At 39.9% G+C, this 6,002-nt stretch overlaps 1 long non-coding RNA gene across 1 annotated transcript in view; it reads left to right on the top strand.

Moving 5' to 3' along the window:
• The window catches only part of LOC308610569, a 29,652-nt gene extending 26,075 nt beyond the window's left edge, over positions 1-3,577 (top strand). Inside the window, exon 3 of the long non-coding RNA XR_014014584.1 lies at positions 3,182-3,577. This is a non-coding gene — a long non-coding RNA (uncharacterized lncRNA). The remainder of the gene's footprint in view (positions 1-3,181) is intronic.
• The last annotated feature ends 2,425 nt before the right edge of the window (positions 3,578-6,002 follow it).

A 6,002-nucleotide genomic window follows, 5' to 3' on the forward strand; every position in this document is an offset into this window, starting at 1 on the left:
ATCTTCTTTACTTTAATCTTTATGCTTTGTTGCCGGAGCTAACTCTGTCCATCCCTGTGACCCAGGCTGGCTCTGCACTTTTTGGAAAACAATGTTGCCTATAGCCTGAAATATACAGGATAGCCTATTGCTAAGGCTCTGACTTTTAAGAGCCCATTCATGGAGATAAAAAGTTGCAGAACAGAGAATAATAATTGTTTTGTTGGAGGTTTACAGGAACACGTGACCTGACCAGGATCTGACCCATCTGGCCAGCTGCTAGAACAAAGGATCCAACACCAAGATATTTGCAACAATTAGCCATGCCCCTCCCTCACCTTGCCTTTAAAAAGGCTTTGCTGAAAGCCTTCAGGAAGTTTGGGGTTTTTCCTGGGCATGAGCCACGTGTCTTCTTGCATGGCACTGTGTAAACCTTTCTCTGCTCCAAATTCTGATGTTTCAGTATTTAGCCTCACTGTGCATCAGGCACACAGACTTGCATCTGGTAACAGTTAAACCTTCAAATGATGTTTTTGTAAGTTTATAGTGTTTATAATTCTGGAGTTAGTAAATCTTTAAACTGCACAAAAACTTTTGGGACACACTGCAAACACGCACACACACACGTACTCATTTTCCTTAACCAATCTAGTACTTTCAAATCCAATAATCCATAATTTTCTACTTAAAAAAAAATCTTTCATATGTTGTCTCAACCCAACTTCTTAGTTTGCAACGATAAGACAGTCCCCACTCTCCAGATAAATTTTGAAATATGTGGTCTTAATCCATTAAGGCTGCTATAACAATATACCATAGACTGGGTAGATTAAAAACAACAGACATTTATTATTACAGTTCTGGAGGCTGGGAAGCCCAAGATCAAGTCACCAGTATGGCCACCTCGTAGTGAGAGCTCTCTTCCTGGTTCACAGCTGGAGCCTTCTCTCTGTATCCTCATATGATGGGAGGAGGCTAGAGATATCTCTGGAGTCTCTTTTATAAGGCACTAATCCCATTCATGAAAGCTCATAAGCACTTTTGCATGGCCCCGCCTCCTATCTTTAAGAGGTAGGATTTCAACATGTAAATTTTGAGAGAACATTAACATTCAGACGTGCACTCATTCTATACCCGGAAGCTAGGAATGGGTTAGGGGAGCCAAGGTCCTGACCCTAACGGGCTGTAGGGTGAAGAGTAGGACTAGGAGTCAAACCCTTGGGGCTGAGCCAGGTCTTGAGCAGCCTCTTCAGATATTCCTAGTGTGTTATGTATGTATTCTCTTTTCTGAGTGTGCCTTGCCTTTCCTGCCCCATCCTCCCAGGCCCCTGAAGCTTCAAGTCCAGCCTGAACCATATAGAAAGGGAGCTTTGAGTCTTACACAAAATTCCCTTATGACACCACTTTCTATCCCTTAGCAGTAACACAAGATTCACTGAAGGATTCACATGGTAAATATGTCTTAATGCCCCATGAGGGCTTTACAATAATGTGTATTCTCTGCTTCTTGGTCATAATTTTATACAGTTTTAGTGGGAACGTGAGCATGTGAGTTTATTTGGCTATATTGCCATGAATGTGCACTTTCACAAACATATCTCCTACATCTACTATTTTTCCTACAGTCTTTTCCTCCCATATGATATTCTCACCTTAATTCAACCTTTTATCAAAATTTAGACTTAGGTCTGTCACCATGTGGACATGCTTTGTAACAAAATAGCTTCAACCGAGGAGGTCAGTGGAAGGCCTGGACCAGCTATCTTGGTTCCATGATAGTAAGCAAAGGATCGCAAACTACCATGTTAAGCTTAAGCACAAAGCAAAGTTTATTTAAGCATAGGTACACTCTCAGAGAGGGAGAGAGAGGAGAGAGAAAGAGCAGGCTGTTTCTGAGAACAGGCTATTTCAGCGAAGTGAAGCAGGCCCAAAGCAAAGTATATCGAAGCAAAGGTACACTCTCAGGGTGGGGGGGGATGGGTGTACTGTTTCTGCAAATTGAAAGCACATTCCTAGAAAGGCTTACGAGTGCTTTTAAGGAGCATTTTGCAGAGAGGTGGGGGTGAGTGACAAGGATCATTATTTGATTGACAGTCCTGAGCTATGTAACAAGCTTTCTGCTGCACATGCTCTCATCCTTGAATCCCCAAGAGATTCCTACTGGGTGGGGTGAGGGGCAAAACCACATGTAATTTATTGTAATTATGGTATAATGAGTTTGGATTTACTGTAGGTTATGCGCCTGTCTGGTCTGGGCATGCACAGCCTGGAGAAGTCCCCTGGTGTTGCTGTGCCTCTCTTTATCAGGATAAGCTGCCCACCACCCGACCATAGTTTCTCCCGTTCTGGGTGGAGTCAAGGGAGGGTCCCCAGGTGGCTGCGTGTGACTCAATTTCTTCTTGTCTTTCCCACCACTGTCACCTCCTTGCTGCTAACGTCTCACTAACTACCTAACAGGTCTTCTTTGCATTCATATTTGCTCTCTAAATTTTCTCTATGACTTTATTTTCAATATGTTTTGTTTGATGGGGTTTTTTTTTGAAATTTAAAAATCTTATGATAACATTTATCTTGATTTATTTAATTATTGTTCTACTGTTATTGATTTCTGCCATCTTATTTTATGCTTTATTTTCTACATTTTCTTTAGTGTTTCTTTTTTCCCCTTCTTTGGCATCTTCCATTTTACAGGTCAAGGGTACTTATGTTTGTTTGACATTTGGGAATTTTTAATATTGTAATGGTTTTATGTCTTGAATTATGTTAATTTTCTCCTCAATTTCTTACCCGTGGATGAAAAATATTCCCTGCCATATCCGTAGACAAAGGATGTTGCAGTCATCAAGTCAGACGTCAAAGCAGGAACCCTCAACTGAGCACCTTGAGGGGATTCGGGATGGAGAAAAACAGGGTACTGATTCTAGAGTTAAGGTGCATCTCAAAGGAATGATTTCACGGAGCCCAGATTCTTTCATCTTCTCATACATAGAAAAGTGCTAAAGTCCTTAACTTGAGATGTCTAGTTTTCTTTAATTAATAGTAATCTTTTGATGTTCTGACTACCTGGTTTTGGTTGACTCCTCCCTTAGGTCTTCTGAGCAGTTCCTCAGAGTGATCTGACGGGCTGTGTTCTGGGCTTAAGTCCTCAGAAAATCTGCCAAATAAAACATAATCCTCCTTTTGGGTTGTGCATATTTTTCAGTCAGCAGTCTTGGCAACCAATGAAGGGGCCCAGAGCAGACTTTTCTTCTTTGCCTGAACTCTATGAGGATCCAGAGTCCTGGCGCCAGCAGAGGCTTCTTGGGCCTGTCCGCTTTCTCAGAGTGTCCAGACGAATTTGGGTGAGTATCTCCTGGTTCTTGGATCTCCAGTTTTGGTTGATGATCCTAAGTTTTATTCAGTGGTGTTAAACTCTTCTCTTGAGTAGTAGGTTATCCTTGAAACTTGGTTTCAAGAAGAAGTACCTGGGTCACCCTCAGTGAAAGACACTGGGAAGATTTTTACTCAGTTTAAACACTGAGAGCTTATCCTCAGTAGAAAAACACTGGGAAGACTTTTGCTCAAGTGGGTTAGCCTCACTTAAAAGACACTGGGAAGATCTTGCCCAGTTTAGACACTGTGTGGTTTATCCTCAGTTGAAAGACTGGGGAGACTTTGCTCAGGTGAAAGACACTGAGTAAAGTTGGACTGGGTAATTAGGTGGAAGACTAACCTGTCTTCCTTGAATTGGCTACTTTAATAGAGTTTGTCAAAATAAAAGTGATCTTCACAAATTGAACTCAGAATGGGGAACTTAGCTTTCAATACAAAAGAAAAAGGAACAACAGATTTCCAGCCTCCAACGGATATCCTGGCCAGGTTTATGTACATACAAAATTTACATTTACAAGTGCTTACTTACTTGGGACTTAAAGAAAATCTTGCCCTAAAAATGACTAAGATAGGACTCTTTTATTGCATATGCAGTTAAGTTAGAAAAAGCTGGCTTGATAAAAACATCTTTTCAGAATTCTGACTTCAAAAAAACAAAAGGCTTTCTAGGGGAAACTTGCATTTCTCTTCCTGTGTCTTTGAAATGTAAGTGTTCTGATATTCTTCAGAGTGTGTGTGTGTGTGTGTGTGTGTGTGTGTGTTTTGAGAACTTGGTCACTACCATCCAAAAGTACTTATATGGTGTACATTTGGCAGCCAGTCAAATAGACTGGGATTCTGAGCAGTCTTTTGTCTGACTGTACGACTCTCAGGGGCTTTTTGCCATCTTAACCTTCATTGTGTCAGCCTGTACAACAAAGACCATTACTTTCTTAAACTACTTTTGGGAGTAAACTTTCTGGATCTTATTTAGACAGCATCCTTTACACTCTTTTGTGGGGAAGCCTCTTGCGTCTTATTGGTTTGAGTCACTATTAAGGTATACCTCATTTATGGGCAGATCATGGATCCTTCAAATTGGAGAAACTTCTAAATTGGTAAATTTTTAGAGAGCTCTCATTATAAACAGCTGTTTCATTGGCTCCTATGGGGGGAAATGTGGGAAATTAGACATATAATGGTTAACCTAAAAACTCCTTTAGTTTCAAACAAACCCAAAAAATTGGTTTGGGAAACCTTATTTGTGGTCTCTGCTTCCCCTAAATGGGTCTTACAGATGCTAATAAAAACATTAGAATAATTATTGTTAATTAGGTTAAGTAACAGGGAAAAAACTGAAGGAAAAGTCTAAAAACTTTTTCCCAACAAGGTGAAAATTTTAAAGGGACTTCTAAATGAATAAGAAATCTTTAGATGGTTATTTTAAAGTGGGATAAATAAAACAGACATTAATGAGATAAATCAAAGATTGGATACAATACTACCTAAGATTGGATGGGCCAAAGGGATCTCCTACTTGTCATCAACATTAAAGGGCCAGACCCAAACAAGTCTGCCCTATTTACCCCAGTTTAAAATAAGTATATTTTATTACATATAAATTTTATACATGTAAAATTACACTGAGATACCTGACCAACAATTACTTGGGGCAAAAGTTAGACCAATTAATCAAGTTAAAAGATTGACAAAAGTGCCTGAGTCCCTTGGCTCAACCACTCTCTGGGGACCCCAGAGTCTTTATAAAAATTGGTATGTTTAAATGGGCATTGTATAAGATAATTACCTCTCTTTTGCCTAATTATATTGTGTGGGATAGACATGTTTCACTGGCAAATTCTTCCCCTGTTTGATATTACAAGACGGCATATGAAGGAAATATTAATTAAACATACTAAAGGAAACCAGTGGGATTACCTGAGCCTATACAATATAAAGTAAAAACTGACAGCTAATATTTAAGGGATAATAAAAATAAAGAATGGAGACTTTACTCTGGGTCTAATCTGTGCACTCAGAAAGAGGGTCTTTGTTGAATGCCTTATGCAAGTTTTGAAGGTATGATAAATTAAACCATAAAGTTCTAGACTATAGAATTCTGAAATTTCAGTCTAGTTGGAAATCTTCTCACTGATACAGAAAAGCAAATTAAAGAAAACGTAGTTGGGCAAATCAATCTTTCAATATTATTTAGGTGACAGGCCAGTTCTTTGGGGAATTAAAAGCAACTGTCTTTGTCTTGCAAATCGGTACAAATCAGAAATGTAAATACAGACCACAATGACCTGAGACTGAGCCTAATTAGCTAAATTAGGTAGAACCTGAAACCAAGGTTAAAAAAGGGGGAAAAGTGGCCTTTTAAAACTCAAACTGCTGATTAGTCAGTCAAGAAGACGGAGGAGTAGGAAGATGTGGAGTTCATATCTCCCCACAAATGCATCAAGAAAACATCTACAATGGAACAATTCTCCCAGAGCGCCTGATAAACACTAGCAGAGGACCTCAGGCACCTGAAAGGACAAGAAAGATCCCCACGTAACCAGGTAGGACGAAAGAAAGAAGAAGGGAAAAGGAAGAGCAGATGAAGTGGGACGTGACCTGTGACCCTGGGCAGGGGAGCGGAGCTGAAGGTGAGAAGAGGTTCCCGCATC

The sequence above is a fragment of the Mesoplodon bidens genome (assembly GCF_964165515.1).
Source record: "Mesoplodon bidens genome assembly, contig: HAP1_SCAFFOLD_1122, whole genome shotgun sequence".
Lineage (NCBI taxonomy): Eukaryota > Metazoa > Chordata > Mammalia > Artiodactyla > Ziphiidae > Mesoplodon > Mesoplodon bidens.